General features: G+C 40.0%; 1 protein-coding gene across 1 annotated transcript in view; it reads right to left on the bottom strand.

The window, feature by feature from the left end:
* ZFAND3 (zinc finger AN1-type containing 3) overlaps window positions 1-26,059 on the bottom strand; it is a 131,931-nt gene that overhangs the window by 48,219 nt on the left and 57,653 nt on the right. The gene's annotated exons all lie outside the window — the stretch shown is intronic.

The raw sequence follows: 26,059 nt of genomic DNA, 5'->3' as shown, positions 1-26,059 counted from the left end.
CAAATTATGTGACAAATATCCTGTCTAGTTGGCATTAGTTGTGAGAGTTTCTATGCACAATGCAATTAATGAGGAAACTAGGCAAAATTACTTCTTGCCTCCTTCTAACTTGGTTCTCAGATTACAGTGTCATGTGAATACAGTTTGTGAACTGCAAATAAATATTGAATTTAACCAAGGTATGTAACAAATAATCATTCATTTTTCGCAAAAGCTCTCTTTATAAGACAAAACATCAATATCAGTTCTTCCTACCTACTATCACTATGTGGTCAACTATGTGGACTTCCACCAAGCCACAACCTCTTTCTAAGGTGTCTGATTAGCATGGCAGCTAAAGCCTTATTACCTCGGGTTACAAACGCTTCAGGTAACAGACTCTGCTAAACCAGAAATAGTACCTTAGGTTAAGAATTTTGCTTCAGGATGAGAACAGAAATTGTGCTCCAGCGGCGCGGCGGCAATGGAGGCCCCATTAGCTAAAGTGGTGCTTCGGGTTAAGAACAGTTCCAGGTTAAGAACGGACCTCAGGAACGAATTAAGTTCTTAACCAGAGGGACCACTGTATCCTTATTTAGAAAAAGCAACTGACCAATGTAAATATTGCATAATTTTATCCTCTTGTGCATGACCTTCACCACAGCATTTATTAAATGCCAATAAAGGATTTTGCAAACTTGTCTATTTGTGATATCAACCAGGAAACAACTTAGATCCATAACTATGCATGTTTTTAAAACCCATCATGATATGTTCAACTTCATTTGTGCTGATATTGGACCAATTCTAACGTGCTCCATTTATTTTCAAAATTTCAGGTTTAAGTCCCTAACAAAAACTGAGAATGGTTTGCATTTGCAATTAAGAGAAAACTTTAGTTAATTCTGTAAAGGCAAGTCCTGGAAAGAAAAAACCTAGAAAAATGAAGGTACCATACACAAAGTATTTCTCTGGATCATGGGCTATATAACCAGTAGTCCAGTTCTGACTTTTAGGTTACATTACAGCCATATTCAATGATGGAAATAAAATACATCAACAAGGAAAATCACATGAAGCTTGGAAATATGTCATCTCATTTTAAGGCCAGTGAAATCCTTTACATTTGCTATGCAGATTTATACCAGTGTCAATTATTCTTAGCTTGATTTCCACATGTGTACTTTAAGGATTGCCTTTGGTTTCTTCTGTTAACACAAGCTATGCTTCAATTTTATTTCACTCCTATATCCGAAGAATTGGCAATAAATTATGAAATGATGCCTTTAACTAGAGCTCATTAAGCCCAAGTTGATAACAAAACAGCCTGCTCTTCAGGATTTGCAAGATCTTAAATTCAATAAAATGCTGTTTTATACTATATTAAGCTCAACAGGAACAGCTTAAGGTAGAACAAGGGAAGAACCAAATAAGGACCTGATACTATTTCTTTTAAAACTGGATAAAGATACATGCCCCAGCACAAAATTAATTTATTCCGGTTTGTTATTCCTTTTAGGAATCTTAACATGAAAGATACAAATTATGCAATAAAATGAAGAAGCATTTCATTACACTTCTTTCTGCTTCATCCTACAGCAGAGAGCCAGCCTTAACAATCCCATTTTCCTTACAACTGCTCTATATTCTGCTAATTTTACAGCACAGCATTTCCGCGTGCTCTGGCTTCCTTCACGGTGTTTGATTGCGCCAGAAAGCTGTTTGTGGACAAACACTGTCCCCCTCAGCCTGAAAGCGAGATGAGCGCTGCAACCCCAACGTCGTCTTTGACTGGACTTAACCTTCTGGGGGTCCTTTACCGCACAGCACACCCTGCAAGATGAGATACTGCATGGAACATTTCTATGACAACTATTAAGATACAGCGTTATTAGGAAAATAACCTACTTATAAGCATCTCCCAGTATGTGCTATTCTAAGCAGACACATCTTGCTTTCTGTAGGTAAGTTGTAGAATTTTGTAAACAGCTACTTTTAATAAAGGCTAGCAATTTCACAAGTGACAGCAAAAATTGTAGTAAAGGAAAGCAAATGTTTGTAGCACAGCACACAATCTTTTCCCATTCAAGACAAGTCCATTTTGTTGTATGACAACAAATTCGGAAATCGAAGGCATAGGTAGTAAAGGACCCCTGGTCCTTTAAACTTGACTAAGGGGTGTAGCGCTCATCTCGCTTCAGGCCGATGGAGGAGAATAATGGGGGTGGTCATTTGTGCAGGAATGGGCTTTCAGTGCCTCTGCCTCACTACTGATTGCCACTACAGGCAACACACCTGTTCAAATTTGAGAGCATGGACTACTAGCTCCTCAGCTTGCCCAGAGGTTTAGTACAAGACCAGGGACTAACAGCCAAATCCTATGCATGTCTCCTCAGCAAGTCTCATAGTATTTATAGGTCTTTTCCTAATGAAGCACACAGGACAGCACTGAAGGAGAAGGCTCCTGGCTACCATCAAGTCCAGGTAAATTTAAGAACTCCTCTAAATGTGTCTCTTACCTTTCTTATGAACAATAACTGGTATCTTATCTCTGCTGGTTTATAAATACTCGGAAAACAAAATCAATTTTGGATGCCCAATAAACCCAAGTGACAAAGATACCTTAGAAATGGGTAAACTCAACAGGACTTGTTCACGAGAAATGCCTAGAGGGACATGGCCAACCAAACAAGAGAGTAAATACACACCTTTGAGTCATTGTTTTGTTTGCTAAAATACAAGGGCGGTTTACCTATTCTGATTTTCTTCAATTTCTCCTCGAGGATATCAGGAACACATGTTTCTGCCTAGACTACTAATGAACAGAAGCAACTAATTTTACTTACTTCATTAAAAGAAATGAAATACTCTAGCAGAGAGAACAAAATCTATTCAGGTAAATTATAAGAGCTCGTTAAATATACTGAAACAAGAAGTTGCCAGTGTGGGGCAACTGAGAAACTGAGTAGGTTAAAAGAACCCCTAGTGCAATATTGGTGAAAGCTCAAAAGATCTCTGAAGTAGGCTTACTAACCAATGGATGCAAAATTTAATTACGTTTCATATTTACTTTGCCCACTTCAAATAAGAGAGCATGCAAGATTTCATTTAAAAAAATAAATAAAACAAAAGCACATTATCAATTAGTGCCTCTAGCACTGCTAGCATCTAAACAGTCCTCACTCAGGTGCCCTTTTAGATGTCTAGGGAGAATCCTAGCATTTAAGAACATTGGTCTATTATTTTTAATTAATTTCTCTAGACTAACCTACGGAATCCCAATTAAGGTTAACTATTGCATAATTTTCCATCAGTGGTGTTTGTTTGGAATCCAAAACGCTTTCATTTTTTTTAAAGTGCCACGTAGTTTCAAGATGGAGCATAATCTATATTTTTAATTAAGCAGATGTGGTGGTAGGGATATGGTGGTGGTAGAGAAGAAGAAGAAGAAGAAGAAGAAGAAGAAGAAGAAGAAGAAGAAGAAGAAGAAGAAGAAGAAGAAGAAGAAGAAGAAGAGGAAGAAGAGTTTGGATTTGATATCCTGCTTTATCACTACCCTAAGGTGTCTCAAAGCGTCTAACAATCTCATTTGCCTTCCTCCCCCACAACAAACACTCTGTGAGGTGAGTGAGGCTGAGAGACTTCAGAGAAGTGTGACTAGCCCAAGGTCACCCAGCAGCTGCATGTGGAGGAGCGGGGAAGCGAACCTGGTCCACCAGATTATGAGCCCACTGCTCTTAACCACTACACCACACCGGAACAGACCACTCACTACCAACATTATCCCAAATAATATAAAATGGCATCAAAGCAGCAGTAAAATAATTTCCTCCATAGCTGCTTGGTAGTGGCAGTACTGAAATGACTTCATTACTTCTGTGAATCTTAGGTTATACAAAACTCTAGATCACTGAAGTCAATTGGAACCCCATGCCAATGCAACTTCTGATTAAGACAATGCTGATATATTTGAAGTCTATTGGTGGTTTGCTGTATATTTGGATGTGGGGCCTTTTTTGATTAGCAAAATAATTAAAATGTGTTGACCATAACAGTTGTGTTTAATGAAGCTTTATACGTCATGCGAATAGCACTAATCTCCATTCACAAAAATATTCATATTACGTTCAGTGGTTTAAGGTTTCCCAAACTAGAATGGAAATGCTCACAAAATAGCACAATATGCGCAGAAATAAGAGGTAAATAGGGTCTGTGCTTTATTTATTTCACAGCAAGCTTTGGACTTGCACAGTCCCTCTCCTCTTCCCCCATGTTCAAGGGAAGGAGAATAAAAGCTTCAATTTAGAACACTATTAGCTTGTTAACAAAGATACTGGACAAGATTCAAATCAGTGTTTTCCTATGTTGATACATAATGAGAAACTGATTGTTACAATATGTGAATGCAGTGTGTTCTTATAACTACGTTTCAATGCTTGGATGTGGCCATTATCTTAATCATATAAATATGAATTTGAACCCGTGTGTTTTGATTTCTCCCTCAAAAGTTCTATTTTATTTCAGATTCAGACAATTTGAAATGTGTGTTACTTTAGGGTTAGAATATTAACTGAAATTGAGACAGCTACTTCCAGATGCGTTTAACAGATCCAAAGGTAATTTTTTTCATTAACATGAAACACCATCACTCAGTGAAAGGGGAAAGGTGCCGTTCAGCAGGTTACACTGCTCATGTTGTAGTGAGCAAGGCAGAACCATACAAATGGTCCGCAAGAGAAGTAAGCCCAGTTGTCAAAGCAACAAGAGAGCCAGAAAGCTGTTGGTAAGAAAGCCAAGTTTAATAGAGCTCACGTGCCCTTGATGGACTCTGCTCAAATCTTCAATGAGGCATTGTGTATTTGCAGCTATGCACTGAACTGAGTGCCAATGATAAAATTTACCAAGAGTGGGTCAATGTCTGAATAATATGACTAGTAAAGAAACCCCAACCTATATTAGAAAAGGTGGTTAACCTTTTAAAATATGGTATAGCTCAGGCACCCCCAAACTCCAGATGTTTTGGGCTACAATTCCCATCATCCCTGACCGCTGGTCCTGTTAGCTAGGGATCATGGGAGTTATAGGCCAAAACATCTGGAGGGCCGCAGTTTGGGGGTGCCTGGTATAGCTGGTAAATTCAGAAATGTCAGTGTTACACTTTTAAGTAAAAATAAAACCCCATGACTCCTAACTGCAGCGACTTAAGTTGATAACAAGGCAATATAAAAGCCACCATGATAAGTTTAGTCACACTCTCAAGTGTGCTTGTACTGGATTCAATGCAGGAATATAAAATTAACAATTTAAGATTCGGTCCAAAATTTGTCTTAGCAGCATGAAGCCACATAAAACAACAAATCTCATCCTATGTGCCAAGAGACAAAAGGGTACACTCAGCTAACTGAATCTGCTCAAAGCTGGTTTGACTTAGTACATATAAAATGAATAGAAAGCCAACTACAGTTTTCAATTCCCTAAAACATTCTAGAACAACTGGAAAAAGCAAAACTACACTTAGCTGGTACTCTTATTTTCATACTGTATGAGTTATAAAAACCTAAGAGATAGGGAAATGGTGTTTGGATTTTTAAAAATATTTTATTGGTTTAGACCAATAAACAATTTAAAAAATTCAGCAAGAAGAGTGAGGAGACCTTTATTTAGACACCGGTTCTATAACGTCTTTCCAGAGATTGTGTTTTAAGCAAACCCTACCGGCCTAGATTTCTCAATGATATGAGGAACAATTTGAAAGGATAGCAATTTGCTAAAAATGAATAGGAAATTAAGAAATACATCTGCCTTGAATAGAAACCATAAAAACTCAATTTAGCTCTCTGAAAAGGTACCAGCCTTAGAACTCAGGTAATTATGTAGGAAGATATTCAGCGGTGCTGCTTCCTAATTTCAGCTAGACCTATTCCTTGAGGAATTCAGCATCCATAGGATTTGACCACAGCATGTACCCTGCCATGTATGAAATACTGGAGAAGCTAAAATAAGCAACAAAAAACTAAGCAATAGTCTATAATGGGGTAGCAATTGAGATTTTATCTGCTGTAAACCGCATTAAATGTGCAGGCTGGTTGCTGGGGATCAAGAAAGATGACACTAGAAGCAATAAGCAGGGAGATCCATTTGCATTCTGACATAGTGGTTTAGTGGAGAATCCAACCACTGTCTTGGATTTAAAAAAAAAAGGAAACAAAGCTTAACATGCACAATGGAGCTGTCTGCCATTCCTCCCCTCAAAAGCCACTTCCGGGAGTCATGAAACCTGATTGGCATGAGATGTGACATGGGGCAGGAAGTGGGTAACTATCATATTATGGATAAAAATAAATCATTTTGAATAGCAGGAAAAAAATTCTTGGAGAAGTCTTAAGCAAGAGGTTGGACAGGTATTTTCAAGATATGCCTTAGGTCCAAAAAAGAAAAAAATACTCTTGAGGGCATGGATTTGATTTGATTGCTCATTTTTTCTTTAATTCCTAAGCATTTACACCACAAATATCAATGGTGGCTGTTACATTCTTGTCCTTATGCTCAATAAATTTACTGTAGATCCATCCCTAAGACATTTTTCATCTGAATGAAATAGAAGCCAGAAGCTTAAAATCCATGCCATGCTTAAATCATAAAGCAAACTTAGAAATATGAGGCAGGCTTGTTTTTATAAATATGCTGTGTATAGGCAACCCCCGATTTGTGTGGGGTTTGCGTTCTGGGTCACAGAACGCCTAAGCCAACTTAGCCCCATTCTTCCCCCTTTTCTGGCCACTTCTAGGTTGCCGCGATGTGCGCATGAGCAGTCACGCACATATCAAGCGTGTAAATCAGCCATTGCCTACACTAGCATTTGCTGATTTTGAAATATCAGATTCAGCAGCATAAAACTTTTCCATATTTAATTCTAAACAAACTACCTTTCATTAATATGCACTTCATACATTTGTGTGTTCAAGTCATTATTGTTGATTATGCCTGATAGTTCAATCATTGAATTCTACTTCCTTAGAGAACAGAAATGAATAATCTTGTTTAATGGATAAATATCAGAATTATGAGAGTTCTGCAATATCTAAACTAGCATTCATCTACTTGAGTACGGTAAACTAACTTAAAGCACAGATTCAAATTACTTTTGAATTGGTAAATTAATTGCTCTCTCAAAGGAGTTCTTAACTGACCTTGAAGGATCATTTTCCTACTATTTTTCTATGAAGGCAACTACAGTATTCTATAAGAGGTTGATATTTCATATTGTGTTCAAGCAACAAAAGCCTTGAATTTTTTTTAAAAGTTCAATATATTGCTTTGAAATAAGATTTAGTATTATTTAACTGTATTTTCTCTCAAGGTCAATAAAGAGAGAGAGAGAGAGAGAGAGAGAGAGAGAGAGAGAGAGAGAGAGAGAGAGAGAGAGAGAGAGAGAGAGCGAGCGCCAATAGGCTTACAAACAAAAAAGGCAAGACACACAACAGAAGGAGAGTAGTGGAAAAAGGCAGAGGAGGGAGATCAGTTCTCCAAGGCCATAAACAAAGCAATGAGCTACAAACATTCAAATCAAGTACATACCAGGGCTGATCTTCCCTTGTTGTGTTCTAGATTAACAGTAATCGGTGACTCTTAATTTTTTAGTTGATGGATGAAACCAGTGTCATTTTCTTTCAGTTTTTGCAGTCACAGGGCAACTGGCAGGGAAAACAGAATGTTCCAGCTCCCTTCAACTCCTTCTCTGGTCAGTGGCTGGGTCTGGATTGGTCTCCTCCTTGTCTTGCCAGTATTTCTGGGAGGCAAACGGTATAGCCTCCCAGTGGCCCTTGGTCCCCTGGGCTGATGGCAAAGCCCAGAGTTTGCTGCAGTTACTATTATATAAACAGCCATAGAGAGAAGAATTTGCCTTACATGGGGTATAGGTGGGCACTGGACAACCAGGGAATTTGAAACAGGAGCCTAAAGGTCAAATGCAAATGGCTAGGATATGAGCACCACCAGAACTGACTGAGATTAGAGAAAGAAGGTATAGATAGGAGGGAGGAATAATAAATAAATAAATAAATAAATAAATAAATAAATAAATAATTGTATTATTTATACCCAGCCCATCTGGCTGGGTTTCCTAAGCCACTCTGGGCGGCTCCCAACAGAACACTAAAAACAGAATAAAAAATTAAAGACTTAACCATGTGCTATAATATCTACCTGTCCTAGAGGAGAGAGAGTAAAGAGACAGTTTGAGTTTCACTGGACTGGGGGTAACACTGCATACACACCATACTTTTAAAGCAGTCACATCCTAACAATTATTTGAGAAGGGTGCTAAAGTTGTAGTTCTGTGGTGGATCAACTATAATTCCCATGGCTGGGGGGGGGGAGAGAATGTGCTTTAAATGTATGGTGTGCATGCAGCCTCAGTGTGGATGATTGGCAACAATTCAAAACGCATGTGGCGAGCCCCTTACAGTTTGCAGACACAGCTAGCTGACTTCGTTTTCTAAAAAGGTATCTGACAGGCTCAAGTGACGTGGCTCATAAGACAGCCCAATCCCAAGTCCAGTTCCCACCTAGGCCTCCTAAAGATCTTTCTAATGAAGTTCCCCAAAAAACCAGAAAAGGCTTTCCTTATGGGATAACACTGCCTTGTGCTTCCCTCAAGGGTTCCAACTAAACCTGAAGAAAACAACAAGCATGGTTTGAAAGGCAAAAAGATGGGAGAGATGAGGCAAGGAGAAGGCTTGTGGGTGAGCTGAAGAGAGGTCTGCTCCTGCAGGCATCCGCAGGGCAGAGAAGGAAGTGTGGAACAGCCTCCTGAGCATCCATAAAGCTGAGTATCTGAGAGATGCCCAGTTATCAGAAAGAAACTTCCTGGCAGGAATTAGCTCTAGCACATAGGAGATTACCTTGATGACAATGATGGATGGAAAGGACACCGAGTGCTAATTATCGCAAGTTCTGAAACAGACATATCAATATATGTTTCCCAGCATACAGTGGTAGTGGAGGTTACAAGAGGTCTCTGGCCAACTAGAGCTCACAGCAAGGTGGCTGAGGTGTACCCTGGTGTAGGGAAAGGTGGGGATATTTCCCAGGAAATGTAAATAGCCTAAATCCATTTACTGGTGAAGTCTCTCAGAGCTGAATAATGCTTTTATGATATGGCAAAGGTTCTGAGGACTAATTAGGCTTGCCCTTATGTTGTAGCTCAGGCAAAGATACAATTCCCTGCACAGCTGCTTTGGGAGAAGATTTGGCTTAAGCAAATGTAAGTTTGTCAGATTCCTTTGCAATGGCAGCAAACTCATTACTCAGAGGAAAGCCTAGTAAAATATATGGCCACATGTGGAATTCCAACTGAATCACGTATCTCAGTATCATCCCTGCTAACCCAGTCAATGATCAGAGGTGATAGCAGTTCTAATCTAAGAAAATATGAAGGACCTCAAGTTGGGTAACACTCAATCTATGAGGCTGAAAGTCCGATTGTTTTACATATGGGAGTGGCTTCTAAATTGCCAACAGCAATGGCATCTTTCAGAAGCATGATTTATTGGCTTTGCATTTTTTAAAAAAGAAACGTGGCTTTTCCTGATAGATTACCTATAATAATGCAGCATATTATTCCTCCAATAATTGATAGAGCCAGTCCAGTCAGAAATGAGCAAAAACGGTGCAAGCTAATTAATTTTTGCTTGCAAACTAATTTATTTTTGTTTTAACAAAACAAAACCACTGGCAAACAAACCTTGTCAACTTTCAGATTCATGATAATAACTTTTAAATTCAAAATAATACATATCTGGTTCTGAAAATCCACACAGGCAAAGTAACCAAACACAAAACTCCATGTGTGAATTATTTTATTATTGTTTAGGCTTGAAGCCTAAAACCAAAGTCTGCATGCTTCATATAGTCTTTCCTTAGATACTCCCTGCCAGCAGGGGGTTTCTGACATACTGAATTTTATAAGTAAAACTCATTCATTCTCTTCATGTTCATTTATCTTAGATAGATAACATTTGATGCCATCTTAACAGGTTTCCATTTCGAAATCAACTGTAAAACCAGCAGGGAATGTACACTACTTTAATAGGCATGCCTTATCCACAACTCTACCTATATTCAGTTGTGTATGTCTGAACATATTTTATTTGATATGTGGAGTTGTGGCAGTAGATAGGTTTGCTCTGCAAAGTAAGAATTTAAAAAGAAATTATATCATCATCCTGCTAATCACACTGTGACTATATGCGAAATCTGATTTAACAGCTGATGGCATTTCTATTTACTTTTTGAGATCTCTGAACAAGATCTTGCTCATTTTTTGTGGGTTGTTTTTTTTCCATCATCACATCCACCAGCCTTTCTGCAATTAGTGCAGAGTAAGAGAGCAGTTCTGTAAACCTGCTGACAGCCATTTAATGGAAGAGGTGGAAAATGGTGGATGCGTCCTGGCAGCATACTTAATGGATACACAAACACCCACAGTCATCAGCCAGAAGCAATACTGGCAGAAAATTAACTTAGTGCTACAAAGCTCATTTAGCAAAGGCGAACCATGGCAATCTGGATAATATGAAACTCTGTAATGGGCAGGAAAGGTGGAGGAGGGAGAGAAGAAGAGAAATAGGAAGACACCCCTCTTACACTTTTTTTCCAGTGAGAAGGTGGTCATTAATTTCACAGGTCTTTCTATTTAGTGTGTTGTTTCAGTGTACAAACCAGTAGTTGCCTACACTCCGCAGAACAAGCTTTTTTTTGTCCAGTTCTCTAAACACTTTAGACAAAGCATGTCAAAGACTTAAGCTCAAAGAGATTTTCATGTTAATAACGGTTCCGCTATCTGATGCTTCCTTCAGATACACTTGGACGTGGCTGCACTCTAAATTATATTTCCATTTATGACCAAAATCTAAATTTCAATTGCTGTCAATCCAGAATTTTTTAAGTGGCAGTAAATCTAAGTGTTCTATATCAGGAAGCACAGCTATCAACAGAAGAAATGTTTTAACTACTTAATTACAAGCAAGACAGGAATGTCATGTGCATTCAACATTGTAAGAATTTTAATGCTTGCATTTCAAAACAGGAGAGGGAAGTGATAGGCAGACGGGGCCTGTCACCCTGGGAAGGTAGCCCATCTAGGCAAAGGAAAACTCTGATGCTAGACCTCTGATGCCTTGTGGGATATTTTAAGGAGTAAATCCTACATAAATCCAAAGGGGAGTCCCTAAGGTGGTTTGATGGCACCATGTATGCCTCCTTCGAGCAATACCTGCAGCCAAGGTGGTGCCAAATGTGGGGTCTTATCATCTGGGCAACCTAGAACCCCCATGCACACTGCTCAGGCTTGCACCCTGGGGAGGTCATATTGGTGCTACTAATGTAGCAGTTTGACTTTACCCCCAGAGGCACACTCCATTGTCTCCTGAGACAGATGGGGGCCAATATTATGAAAGATGTCTGAAAGGCAAACATTATGTAATCATGGGAGCGTGGCTATTCTCAAAACTCTCTCTCTCTCTCCAAATACATTAGTTTTGGTTCCACAAATCTACGTACGTACATAACTCATTCTAGTAACTGTAGTGTTAGCTTTCTAATGAGCTGTCTGCACTTCTGTAGTTTTATTTATTCATTTTTATTTACCACATTTATATTCATATGGCAAATTGAATGGAATTGAATTATTTTCAGTCCCAATGAAGGGTTTAAATATGCTAGTTAAATAACGAAAGAGAGAAATATTCCACAAACATCGCTGCCAAAACAGCACCATAGTATAAACGTCACAGACCCTAAGCTAAGCTGTTGAGAAAGGCCCCTTTTAAAGTTACTTTTTAGGGGGAAATCAGTAAACTGCACCAGCTACATACAGTGAAAGCCACAGGACTGAAACCAGGGTGTTGCTAACAGCTAGCCTATTCCACAATCCAGGGTTTTTTTGCCGGGGGGGGGGGGCGCAGATACAAAAAACAAACAAACTCAAATATTTTTCAAACAGAAAAAATAAATCAAATGCAGAGCCAAGCAGATATTATCGATGGTACTGCACCCTTTCTGCAGAGCATATTAGTGTAGCTCAATTTGAGAACCTCTGGAATTAGAGGACATGCTTTGCTATACAGCTCACCTTACCTTTCAGCCAATATGGAGAAGCATCCAAGTACCTAACTATAAAGTGATAATATAAGAAATCTTAGAATGCAAAGCCCTGGAGAAGTGTGGGCAATAAACAAATGGAAATAAATTGAAACGGTCTCAGGTCATTTAATTCCCATCTTTCTTCTTCACATAAAGCAGGAAGGAACATAGAGGTATGTATTTATTTCTTCTACCAGAATTTCTTCCACAAAGAGATGACAAAAAATTATTATAAGTATACTTTTCCTGAATGCTTTTATTTTAAAGCTCTGCATGTAATAATAATAATAATAATAATAATAATAATAATAATAATAATAATAAAATCTTAAAGTGTTTTAAGAATCAGGAGCACCAGTTCAGCAAAACTAAGATGATCAAGGTTTCAGGCACTATTTTTGAAAAGACTGAGCTTCTCCAGTAAACCATGGCTCGCTGGGCACACTAATAACCAGCTAGAAATACCAGCTGAAGTAGCTCTAATGGAAATGCAGCCAGACTAACTGAATGACAAACAGGAAACGGAGCTTAATTCTTCACTTGTCCTCTTTCCTTCTGCATAGATGCATTGATGCATAAGCCTTTTGTTTTCCTCCTTGGTTAATCAATTTTGATAACTAAAAATAAACTGAACTTTGAGATGTAATGCATGCAAAACTATATAGTACTAACTACTTGGTATTTAAACATAAGAGTTCTACCTTGTTAAATAATGCAGTGAGTCAAACCTCCTACAAGGCAAGTAAGTTTATAAAACCTATAATCTGCATAAAAGAGTCGGCACTTCCAATTTACATTAAGAATATGCCTGCACAAAAACACAAGTTCAAGAAACAATTACCCAAGGCGGTTGGGCAGGAAGGTACTATGCTGCATGGGAATTGGCATATTCTGTATCCATGCAAAATTCAGTGTCCTTTGTTCCATTTGCCATGCAGCCTAATTGAGATTCAGTCACAGTTGTATACTGGTGCCAAATCTATGTTCTGGTTTTAGAGCCTTTGGAGGTTGATGAGGTATGTGGTGATGGCCCACTCCTCCTCTGCCCAATACAGCTATATGCACAGCTAGTGACTAGAAGAACAATACCGTAACTCTAAACATCCTTTAAATGCCCTCTGTGCCATTCTCACCGTATCCAAAAAATATCCACTACTAGAACTGAGGCTCTGGGGCCAGCAGGAGGCTGGAGGATGTTCGGAAAAGTGGCAGATGCTCCGCTACCCCACGTGTCAGCTGTTAGGTGGAGAGGCTGAGCAGCCTAAACAAGCCCCCCCCCCTTGCCTCCCAGTCTCTTCAGGGCTTCCTCTGCCCTTACTGACATCCTCTTCGGCTCCAGTGAGGTTCTCCTCACGAGTCACAAGGACTCTCCAGCTCTCTCCTGCCATTTCTGAGTATGAATTGAATTATTTAATTATCTCCTGGCACCGCGCATATATGCGGTCACGCACAAGTTGAACAAGTATAAGTGGAGAGTAACCTGTATTAGTTAAGATACTGTTTTGCCTTTGGGAAAGCTATCAGAGTCTGTTGTGTCTAATAAAACTGGACTGATTTATGAATGCTTATGCCATCACAATATTCTTTTGTTGTTTTTACATTTCTTTTTGTTTGTTTCTGAATAAGCCTTACATTTATTTGGTAGTTTCTACCTTTGTTTTTGGGATTGTTCTACATTCTTGCCACCCATAAAACACTGCCTTGAACAGTGTTCTCTCTAGTAAAAAAAAAGTACTGGAAGCCACCCAAACTGAGATGTGTGTAGATTTTTTTGTGTTCTCTCAACTCAATGTTTGTGGAACTCCCACTCACCTTGATGTTGGCAGACATAGTGGCAGTGATCCAAAGCAAGGCTCAAGAGCGAAACCTGGTTAGCTGCAATGCATTTGCTTTTTGTGTTACTCCAAAGCACTTGGAAGTATAACATATTGCAAGAGATCTGTCATAGCAGTCCCTGGACTGTGACAGAGTGCTATAGTGTGGCTTCAAATATTGTAAGCAAATTATGCGGATCAGGATTGTATGTGTATGCTATCTGTCTGTCTATGCTTGTGTTATCTATCCTACCTCCCACTGCAAAAACAGCCTTTAGTGGGGCTAACAAAACCCCAGTTAAAACAGGATAGTGCAAATGAATGAATTAATACCAGGGGGAAGAAATACAGATAAGTCAGCAGCATAGAAGAGCATGTGGGAGGAGGTGTGCACACAACATCAATACCTGCTCCAGCCAAACTGTCCCCTCTCACCCTGCCCTGGCTAACTTTACATGCCATATACTGTAATTTGTTTTAGTCTGGTAAAATTGTAAACCAAAAATTTCACATTTCAATTAATCAGTTCTACTGGACTCCTTCAAATTGCAGTTTGAAGGCAGAAAGCAGTATGAGAGCCACTAGCTATTGATAGTCCTGTGAATATTAACAATATTGCTATGAAACAGAAGAACTGGTGTTTCTGGCTAGCAGAGTCAAATGATAAAAACCGAGGAGTTTCATGCATCTGATTTCCAAGCACAAAAGTGAGCTTAAATGAAATCTGAAAGGTCAGTACGCATTGTGGAATATGACAGGGATCTGTAAAGGCAGAGAAAGTTTTCATAGGCTGCTGCTACAGAACCAACAGGTGCGTGACAGATTTAAGATTTTTATTTGCAGGTTTACTAAATAATAGTTAGGGGTTCTGGCACTAAACAAAAGACTTGCAGTGGAAAGATGATAAAGTCCCACTATTAACTGCAACTTGAAGGAGTGCACCAAATTTACCATTTGTAAGCAGTAAAAAAACTAGATTGTGATAAAAGGGGAAAATGTTTTAACATATAGTTCTGTTAATGGGTAATTTTTACTTCAGAGAGATTAGAAGAACACCTGTAAAACAGCAGATATTGGTGCATTAAAATATGAAAATCACACAGCATATTATTCCTGTTATTTGATCAATGTCAATTCAGATAAATATATCAGATTAAGGACCAGCTGTGCAAACTCATAGCATGGTGCATCCTAAAGGTAGAATAAGCCTTTTTCAGCCTATGTTGATCCAAATGTTTTGGATTACAGTTCCTACCATCTCTTGACCACTAGCTATGTTGGCTGGGGTTGATGAGAGTTGCGGCTCAAATCTTTTGAAGGGTCTGGGGAAGGCTGGTTTAATACCTAGCAGATATTTTATGACTTAAAATTGTTGATATCCCGTATGCCTACACATATTAAAAGTGTGCATTTTACAAAAACTTATCTTTCTACCAAAAATAAGTATTTAATGGAGCTAATGATTGAAATCTCAATCTCTCTCTCTCTCTCTCTGAACGCCCACTTGCTGGAGAGGATTGTTGACCTCCCAGAAATACAAATTCAATCTGCTCCTTTTAGGTAAAGATCATAAGACGACCCGGATGGTCGCCAGATTCTGTCTACAGATCTGTAGGCGTAGACTATCCCCCGATACAAATTAGTCCGTCAAGAAAATCCCTATACTCGGACCCCTGGGTGACTCTGGGCCAACTTTTTATGGTAGTTTTCCCCAAAGTGTCTATGTGTTTAAGCGCTTAGCACTGTTTAAACATGCAAGTAATTGTTGTATATTGTTTTAAATGTCTGTTTTGCTTTTGGGAGTGCAGTCCCATTATGTGTTTTACAATCTGGTCTCCGACCGTAATAAATTATTATTATTATTATTATTATTATTATTATTATTATTATTATTATTATTATTTGAATTACACTAGTCAAAACTATATATAGCCTAAAAATCTAAACATATAAAATTGCAGAGATACTCAGCAGATTAATATAGTTTATCATTAAATGTCTAGGAAATCAGAACAATTTTAATCTGGCCCCAAAGAGCACTAATGGTGGTACCTGAAACTTATGTGGAACTTTCATAATTGAGACACAATGATAAAAATGTTCTCTATTGAGAAATGTACTAATTTCTTCTAAGAGGTTTTCTTTTACCTATATGATCATTCTAAAGGAGGCACTTGATTGTATGTGTACAAAAGGTCAAAAGCAAGGATGAAGTACTGATGAATACTGCTTGGTAAACAGAATTCTAGGGCTCTGCAGTGGTAAGAGATTGTGGTGGACTGATCAGGACAGAAGCAATGCTAACGTGTTCTCTCCTTCTCTTTTTGCCTTGATATTTACCCAATATGACCTTCCTCAGTCTACATGCCACGACAGAAGAGCTCTCACAGTCCTTGTAACACCAGCTACAAGGATCTGGCCAAGATGGAATGTGAGCTAAAACTAGCATGCAGCAGAGTTAACCACACGTAAGCTCCCCCACATTTTCTGTGTGAGTTTCTTCTCTGGGTATATGTATCCTGGATTAGAAGAAGGCAAAGCCAGAGCACTGCCTCATGAGCAGATGCAGTGAGCAGTTTGGGAATAACAGGAGCTGAGAATTACACATCCAGTGTGTACAGAAAAAGACTAGAAAAACAGGAAAACACACAGCTTGATAGGAACATCTTGATTTCTTCATATTTTGAGCAATGATAAATAACATTACATGTAAATAGATATAGGACAACTAGAAGCCTCCTAACAAAGGAGCCCCCCCCCCATTTTAAGACACTGCTAAATCACGACAACAAATGAAACATATACATATTTCCCCTAGTAGAAGGTCATTAAGGACCGGGGGCTGGTAGTAAGTAAGTATGCAAGTCGGCAATATCTGTGGCAAAAGCAAGCAACCATTCTCTCAATAGCTGCCTTTCTGTCGCCCTAATTAAAAAACAAAACTTGTTCTTTATTGGTGGAACTGTAACATGGCTTTTCAAGCATTCAACCCCCACAAAAATTCAGCTGTTCCCATGTCTGAACCTGGTTCTGTAGAGAGTGATTGTAACTTCTTAGTGACGTAGCTGCCTGCAAGCATCTTAAACAATACACACATGCACTGGGTGGAAAAAAATTCAACATAGCAAAATATGCTGTGCCACTTCATTGAACAAGCAACCTGGGTAAGTTTCTTGTGGAATACAGAGAAGCACTAGGTGTTTTGCGATGTATTGCAGATTTCATCCAAGCACAAGGGAGTTCTGAATACATCCCTCCTTAACCGGTCCACTAAAATACAGTCTAAGCATCCTGAACATTAGCAAGTTTCCATACACCATAGGATTTACATTTGATTTAGAGAGGTTATTCTCAGTTGTGGGAACCCTTTCATGCTTTGCATTTAAAAGAAACAATTAGAATAATCAAACAAAATGAGTGTGAAATTTCTCACAGTCTCACATGTCATTACAAAGAGGGCAGAGATGTAGCAGCTGGTCAATTTAACTTGCATTCTCAGTTATTAAACATTACCTAAAGGGCCATTAAACTGCTTTTCTAGTGGAAGAAAATATAAATTACTTACTACTCACAATACAAAAGGATTAAGTTGACCTTTCTCTAGGGCATGATATGTTTCAAATTTCTACTGATAAAATACGAAGCTCATACATGCCACATTCGCAAGAGACTTCAGAGCTTCATAGCACTGAGGACAGTAGTTGAATGGCTAATAGATTACCAAGGGATCCAGAACCACTTTCAAAAAGTAGCTGTATACATCCTGAGAGAGGAAAGTGTGCAAGGGCATTGTTTTTTTTACAAAAAAAAAATGTGTTTTCACATATAGCTCATTAAACACATCATGCAGGTCAATTAAGAATGCAAGAACACAGTTCACCAAGCCTATATTTAACTCTCCATTGGCAACTAATTTCAACAGATTTCTGACAGTTATAAGTGCTTGCCTTTTAGAAAACAGCAGCTTATTAACTATGCAAACTATGTATAACTATATAAGCAAATGACTTTAAAATCAATTAGATCCAAGCTTACAGATTTCATGTGCTGTCATCCTTGTATGTTAGATGGCCATACTTTTCTTTTCTTTTTCCTACTTTATTCATCAACACAGCACTTCAATGAATGCTAAGTATGCAATGCATATCAAGGACAATCCTGACAACTATAGTTTTATCAGAGAGCAATGCAGATATGGGAACAGTGACCTGAAGTGGAAGCTGAAAAGAGGTGCACATGGCTCCTCCCTCTCCTCTGCCCATTGTCCATCCCACTTGGAAGACAAAATACTGGTACAACCTGGGGAAGGGAAGCTGACCCATATGCCCATATGCATGCACAATGAAACACACAAGGCTTCTGAGTCTCTGGAGCAGAGTGTGGAGCACTACAAGGTTCTTTTAAAATAAAAAAGTTGGTGGGGGGGAATATTTTAAAAGTTTTTGAATGGGCTGTGGGGGGAATTGTTAGAAGAAAACTGCTAGATACTCCAGGACAGCAGTCTTCAGTTTGGGGGACAGCATCATAACCAGCTGCCTAACCTCAACTTGAAACTTTTTAAAAAATGAAATAATGGGAAATATCATGAGCTTAAAAAAACGTTATCAGTGCTTCCACTGAGACAAACACTTACAGTAAAACACTGGGAAATCAAATAAAATTTTGGCCTAAGATGTATCATATGACAATTAAGATGCTTATTGTCTAAAAATTTATATTCCATTAACATAACAATGGTCATGCGATACCAACCATTAAGCATTCTGCCTTTAACAGTAGTCAGCCAGATCCCTCTGGAAAGCTTTTGAGTGAGGCATGCTAGTGAAACCCTGTTTGTCCTCAGCATCCAGTAATCAACGGTACACTGGCTTTGCAAAAGGGGCAATTTGCTAAGTTTCATGGCTAATCTTCTACTGTATCAGAATTAGAACCAGAAACAAGAAGAATATGGCTCGAGATCTAAATAGATGCTGATTGACTGTTGAAATAGACAGTCTGTGTGTGCCAGTCTTAAATAAAAATAACAAAAGGGAAACATATTCTACTCCTGTCATGGGACCACCAGGGGTCAGCGGAGAGCCTGGTGGATCGGAGCGAGGGCTCTCGTACGCTGCCAGAGCCCCAGAGCCTAGTGCCTGGCAGCTTCCTCCAGAAGGTGGGACTGGGGCTCAGGAGGAGGTGCAGACCCTTAGGGATGTAGATGAGATGAGAGCTCCAGAGGGCGGACCAAAGCACTCAAGAGGGAGAGGTTCCAGGAGCTACAGTGCCGGTCCCTCAACTGAGCAGCTCTAGTGGAGAAGGTGCTACACCAGCGCCCTCACCCCAACAGAGGAGGGGGGAAAGAGGAGGGACCAACGGAGGTTCAGGGTGCCCAGGGGGCTATGTTGGCAGAAGTCACAAAGGGAGGCGCTTCCGGATTCTGAATTGGATTAGTACAGTCATGCTTTTTGACGCTCTGTCTTGTACATATGTATATAATAAAACCCTGTAAAAACCAAGCACAGGGTTTAGAGCTGCTTATTCGTGAGGAAGCTACCATTACAACTCCCGCTTCCTTATTTTGCCTATCTTATTAGTTAAAAAGGCTTGGAGTCAGTACTGGGGTGGATGAAAGCAAACTGAGTGAAGCTCAATTCAGATAAGGCAAAGGTGATGCTGGTTGATGACTTATCAAACCAACGAACATTCAGCCTATTCTAATATGGGCTTGTATCTCCTGATCAAGGTATTTTGAGGGCACTTCTAGATCCATCATTGCTAGAGAATCACTTGTGGCATCAAGTGCTTCTCATCCACCAGCTACATCCCTTATTGGAAGCAGATAAAGTGGCTCTAGTAATCCATGCTATTAACATCCAAGCTTAATTACTACAATATGCATTATGCTAGGCAGTGCTGCCTTGGGAAATCTATATATTGAAGTTTCAACTGGTGAAGAATGTGGAAGCCAGTTTATTAATTGAAACTGATCTTATTACTCAGAACAAAGGATGGTCTTTGACCTTTATCTCTATGTCCAGTTCAGGGTGCTGAGTGTGAGAGAAAAATCCCTGAACAGCCTAGGTATCTAAAGGGCAGCACTCTTCACATAAGCTGTGCACTGATTAACACCTTCTGAAGATGTCCTTCTGATGTCAGGAGAGTGGCTTCTGAGCAGAGGGCTCTCAGTGGAAGGAATTAAACCAGTAGTGAGGAACCCCATGCCTACAGGCCTAATTAGGCTTGCCAGCCACGTTTGATTTGCAAGACAATTTTGCTCACACCATGCCCGTGTGCCCTACACGTAACATCATACATGACATCAGGTGTAGGGCACGTAAAGATGCAGCTGGGCCAAAACAGGTCTGTGGGTGCCATCAACCAGCTGATTGGCAGCACTTGCAAAGCTCTAGGCATAATACTTTGCAAGTGCTGACCATCAGCTGATCATTGGGGTTTATAAAAGCCCCATGCATTTAACTTTGCAAACTATCAGCTGATCATTGAGGCTTGAATACCACTGAAAAGGATCTCGCTCTCTGGCCTAATCCAATTCCCAGCCCCACCCCCCAATATAGTTTCATTGCTATTTTTATGAGCTTGTGTGGTACAAGCCATTACATTCTACAGGGGATACTCAGCACTCTCTCCCACCCCTGGGCCCTCCTGGTCTGAGCACATCAGTCTCCAGCCTTTCTCAGACAGAGGACAACATACCCAATAACATCTCTATCCCTTTCAGTGCAGAAATCAGCATGCAGAGAAGCATCTGCAAAAATGGGCACTTCAAGGCACCAAAGCTACCTCCTGAGGAACCAACGGCAAGGTATGCCTTGACAGACTACATAAGGCCTCAGACGGCCCCAGCTCTTTGCTATGACATCTTTCAAAGCTCAGCCAGCAGGGCTTATGGCCCCTCACCTGCTTCTTCCTTCCATTTCCTCTGTACATCTCACGTCCCAGCAGAACTGGATACATGACACTTTAATGAACTCAACTATCCACCTACCCCTGAACATGATGGAGCCTATTTCTCCCCTTCTGCAGGGCCACTTTAAAACAACAACTTAAGAACAAAAATCATTTTATACAATAGAGCCTAACTTTGCTTCTACTTTTGGAGTGGATAGGTAACGGCATGCTGCTGCCAAATTTCATCTGTGACAAACCTCTTGATTTCTCCACTGTGTGCTTTTGAGTAACTGTCACATTTACTGCTTTAATGAGAAAATAAATACACATTATGTCAGAAGCAACCTGGAAGCGTGCTCTAAAGGCAAAGTAATTGTCAGCCTATGACTATGTCTACAATTACAGGATGGAAAAATTAGGAAGTGGGTCTGGGAGAATTACTGTTATCTCCTATAGAGAAGATGGGACAGGTTTTTTAAAAGCCTTCTACAAACCATGGAGAAAACTATACAATGGAAATACATTTCCGTACACTTACATGGTATGGAAGGATGGCGGTGGGGGTGGGGGGTGGGGGAAAGCTTTTATGTGAATCTAACAAATTAATTTTCAACCAAGGATGTTCTAAAAACGAGCAAAAAAAGCTAGTTAATAGGATCTGTACAAGAGTCAATAGCTTTTTCTGTGCCCTTGACACCGCACAATATACTGATAGACCTAATATTCTCTCACAAGTATCTCCTGCATTATGATGCTGTCACCTTCTTTTTTCTACTCTCACATTTCTCTTTCCATTCATTCACTGTCACATTCAATGGAGCTGGTCAACTGTTACTCCACTAGCTGCAGTAGAGAGAGATTTTCCTCTTAGAGCTGTCAAATCAGGAAGGGATGTACATGTCTAAAACAGTTCTTCCCTCCTCCTTAAAATGACAGAATACACATGGCTTAAGAAACATATAGACAGGGTGTGAGTGGGGGAAGAGGATGCACCAAGGCACATCGAGTATTCTGATAAAACATTCCCAGCCATCCATTACTGCACAGATCAGAAAGGTAGCACATGCTCGGAGGATTTTTGTTAGTGATGCAAAGAGGTAGAATTGCTTACAATCAAATGTGAATTATAAAAGAGGTGTTGCAATATTCTAGGATTAGGATCTATATAAAAAGGATGCAACAGTGGTAAAATTATTGTCCTAATCCAAGCTTCTTTTCAGTTGGGAAAAATTAATGGATGGTACATCACTTCTTTGACTATACCTACCACCACTCTCATGGGGGAAAAGTCCAGCAAGTCAGAGACTAGCACAGGGGGGGGGGACCTAACTCATGTTCCCAGATCCCTGCAAAGCTTATCTAAGGCCCAGGGGCAGGAGTCTTGTTAGGGTAAAGTTAAACAGGTGGTGACCATTTCAGGCCCATCCAATTGATGTGTGATTGCCAATGTGCAGGTCCTTCTGGACCCAGAAGAGCAGAAAGGGGGTGAAACAGGGGCAGGTCAGAACAGGGGCAGGACAGACTTATGTACACTCCATCAATGTGAGGGGCCAGGAATAGAACCCCCACACAAATGATTGCCACATATAAACTCAAACCCAAAAGCAGCCGGACCCTGGCTGGGGCCCCTGACCAACTTAGCCCTCCAAGGCCCGAGGCAAGTGTACCCAGCTGCTCCCGCCCTCTGCACAGGCCTTAATATATTATTATTATTATTATTATTATTATTATTATTATTATTATTATTATTATTACTGTATATTCAGTGTTCCCTACTTTGGTAAAGATGACAGCCAAACAGAAGCCACTTGAGAAGGTGTCAATATGGCAGCTATTCTATGTGCTAGCTATTCCATGTGCCAAGCCATTTGTTTACAGCAGCTCACACTGCATATTATTGAACAGCCTGCCTTTCCATCAGCAGACTAACAAAATACAAACTACACAAAGCACTTACAAGCCACCAATAGACAGTCCAAAAGCTATTTTGGGCCTTTCAAGAAACATGTCGGGGCAATTGTTTATGTAAAGTGGCCTTAGCTACAGAAGGAAGCTTAAGAAAACTGTGCATCTGCCACTGACAAGTGACAGTATAAACATTTCTTTAAAATTTATTTTAAGTCCAAGACCACTTCAGTTTGCTTTTGCCTCGAGAACAACATCTTGTTTGAACATATTAACATCTCTATTTAGCAAAGTGATAATTTATGAAGCTATCAACGTAAGAGCTTATTTAAATAGCATGGATCTTTTATTCAGGTTAACCAGTCTGAGATAGAAACAGGAAACCTTATTTTTACTTCTAACTCTTAGGAAAAGCAAGTTATTTGCACAGTATTTCAAGACCCTCTTGGGGCCCAGGATCACATTTGGAAATCTAAGGAACTCTCATTTGGCACCGCAATATACGAATTTCACAAATAAGAACTGCTCATGCTCAGAACCCCCTTTTAAACAGGCAAAACCACTACAACTCCCCAAAAGCAAATAAAGCATAGGCAAAAATAAAAATAAAGCTACTCTACCCCCAAACAGGCAAACCCATCCAACCAAAGAAAAATGCCAAAAAAGGCCCATTCCTAATAGTAAAAATTATAAGTTACAGGGAACTTTGGCAGGCTCCAAGAAGACATTCTTAGGACATTATGGTACCCAACCACAGATTTTCCCTAGATCAGGCTTCCTCAACCTCGGCCCTCCAGATGTTTTTGGTCGAAAACTCCCATGATCCCTAGCTAGCAGGACCAGTGGTCTGGGATGCAGGTTTGTAGTCTCAAAACATCTGGAGGGCCAAGGTTGAGGAAGCGCCTGCCCTAGATAAACTAACTGACTTTAAATCTCTCCGCCCTGCGCCCCCCCCCACTATTGGGAAGAGTGAAGGGGTGCATGTACAATCCACTATATGGAAAGCAGGCCTCACTATTTTTGTTGCGAGTCAGGGCGCCAACTATAGGGGGCTCTGAGTGCCTGAGCACCCACAAAAAAATTGTGGGTCAGCACCCACACCGCATAGCCCCCGATGCAACCTCTGAGGTCTCGCAAGGCCTTGGATAGCATCTCCGAGGCCGAGGCCTTCCGAGACCTCAGAACCCAACTTCCGGTGCCACCAAAAGTCATATTCTGAGGCCGGGGGGTGCGCCGTCATGTCATGACATCACATGCACTGGGCACCCATAACCTGGGGCACAAGTCGGCTCCCCTGACAAGAGTAGTGGGTATCTAGCAGTAGACATCCTTTCCTACCAGCCCTTCCAATCAGACACAGTGCATATTCATCTGGGGAACATCCACCCACCTCAGAAAAATATACCTATATTTTCTATTTTCCAGGCCACTCCAACCATTTGCTTTTTAATTGTTTCTCGATGAATGCTGGATTTTTGTATAGCATTGATTCTGCCATCTAGCGGCTTGTAAGATTTCCCCCTACCTAGAAAATTACTGTACTACTGCTACAGGGTTGTGTGCCTGCCCTGGCTTGTTACTTTAAGCGAGTTTTCAGTGAAATCCAGAAGGGATTAGTGGGGGTTCAAAATACTGGGGGGCTCCATTTGGTCACCTCAATCTTTTCCACTACACAATAAAGGGGAAAGGAAGTAAATATATGCTTTAGGAGGACCACTACAGACACAACACTATATGGCCATTATTAAGTAGGGCTGATATCTCAGGAACACATACCTCAAAACTCCCTATCCCAGTCCATCTACTCTGCCACTTTCTTTTAGGAATCAGCTAGGTTTTTAGCACTATTACATCTGCATTAAGTGTGGCTAACCTGGGTCAGATATAATTGGTAAAGGGAGGAAAGAACACACAATATCACATTAAACTCCCAATTTCTTTACCCTAATTAAAAACAGAAGACAGGAGTGCCTGGCGTGCTATGGTCCATGGGGTCACAAAGAGTCGGACACGACTAAACGACTAAACAACAACAACAAATTAAAAACAGCCAAACTAGATGAGAGTTCTCTTCCAAACACTGATCTGATAATATATGTCTGAGCAGAATAAGCGGAGTGACAGAACCTGGCAACATCACTAAAATTTAAATCGTGTTTTAGTCACTTTCTGACTATTCACTGAATTTAGTTCCCGTTTCCATTTTTCATCCCTCCATCATTAAAAATAAAAAAATCATGTAGATTCAACCAGCACTGTCAGCTGCGGCTTTAAAACTTGTTTTCTTTTCTCAGAAAAGGTAATAAGCAGAGACACAAACTATTTATTCGGCACATAGCTCAGTGCTCTTCAAGGGTGAACAAATTTAAAAGGCTTAGACCAGGAAACAAAACACTTCTGAAACCCCATTACAAGAGTTAAAAGAAAAGACCCAATCAATTTAAATAACAGACAGCATAAATAGCAGGCTGGTACTTTAAAAATGCAGGTCACATTTCCCACAGATAAATATAGGAAGGCAGCAGAAGAAAGGTGAGGTTACAGGATATTTACAAACTTAAGAATAAAAATGTTGCTTATTCTCTCCCTCTTAAGAGTAAATACCAAAAAGGAAGCTATTTAATAAATTAATAACCATCTGTTTTCACAGGCAGTTCCCATATATGCCGTTATAATACCCCAACAAGGCTGGGACATGCAGATTTTAAAGAGACAAGGTTGCTGAATTCTTCAGATTTGTGAAGAATTCTCAACACTGATAACATGAGACAGGGATCCCCGCCAAGGCTTTAAGAAGAAAACTTCAACTCCAAATAACAGAGATTTCTGCTTAATGCATGCTGCAGTGTACTGCAAACAGACAGCTCTGCAAACATCACTCACTTCTGGAAGCAAGATCTAAAAGCGAGGATATGAAAAGCTGCTTAGTGGGGAAATAATGTATCCAGGAGGAAACAATAAGCCAGATAGGTGGCAGCATAAACCACAGCCATGTAGAGATGAAACATTTAATCCTCAATTCTACACACCTCTCCTTGTGTAGATACCATGCTTTGCTTTAGCAAACTGAACTGCGCAAGGGGATTCGTCTTGTAAAATATGTGTCGGTTGATAAGGCAATAAGATCAAAATAAAATAAAAAAACCAACCCACAACTTTATACAGATTTTCTACTTCAGCACGACACATCGTGCAATCAATTTGGCAGGAATATGTAGAACTGGGACTGAGCAGTAGAAGCATCTCATGCTGGTGCTTTGCCAACTGCACTGGACCCAGTCTGCTTCCAAGCAAATTCAAAGTGCTAGTTTTGACTTTTGAAGCCC

Source organism: Zootoca vivipara, chromosome 3, assembly GCF_963506605.1.
Source record: "Zootoca vivipara chromosome 3, rZooViv1.1, whole genome shotgun sequence".
NCBI classification, from domain to species: Eukaryota; Metazoa; Chordata; class Lepidosauria; order Squamata; family Lacertidae; genus Zootoca; species Zootoca vivipara.
This window is presented reverse-complemented; position numbering and strand designations above follow the sequence as displayed.